The sequence below is a fragment of the Nannospalax galili genome, unplaced genomic scaffold, assembly GCF_000622305.1.
Source record: "Nannospalax galili isolate Female #2095 unplaced genomic scaffold, S.galili_v1.0 scaffold449, whole genome shotgun sequence".
In the NCBI taxonomy this organism is placed as follows: domain Eukaryota; kingdom Metazoa; phylum Chordata; class Mammalia; order Rodentia; family Spalacidae; genus Nannospalax; species Nannospalax galili.
The window spans coordinates 1,107,977-1,108,506 of record NW_008360312.1 but is presented as its reverse complement, the minus strand read 5'-3'; positions in this window follow the sequence as shown (position 1 = coordinate 1,108,506).

Sequence of the window (530 nt, the reverse complement as noted above, 5' to 3'; positions counted from 1 at the left end):
CTCTGTCAGATGTGTCGCTGGTGAAGATTTTCTCCCATTCTGTGGGTTTTCTATTTGCTTCCTTGGTTGTCTCCTTTGACGTACAGAAGCTTTTTAGTTTAATGAGGTCCCATTTGTTAACTCCAGTCTTTGTTTCCTGAGCAATTGATGTCCGGTTTAGAAAATCCTTTCCTACGCCTATATCTTGTAGGTTTTCCCCAATGCTTTCTTCTAATAGTTTCAGAGTTTCAGGCTTTACATTGAGGTCTTTGAGCCATTTGGAATTGACTTTTGTGCAGGGTGAAACATATGGGTTTAGTTTCAGTCTTCGATAAGTGGAGATCCAGTTTTACCAGCACCATTTGCTGAACATGGTGTTTTTCCTCCAGTGAATATTCCTGGCCCCTTTATCAAATATCAGGTGGCTGAAATTGCATTTACTCATATTTGGGTCTTCAATTTTGTTCCATTGATCTATGGGTCTATTTTTGTGCCAGTACCATGTTGTTTTTATGACTATAGCTCTGTAATACAGCTTAAAATCTGGTATA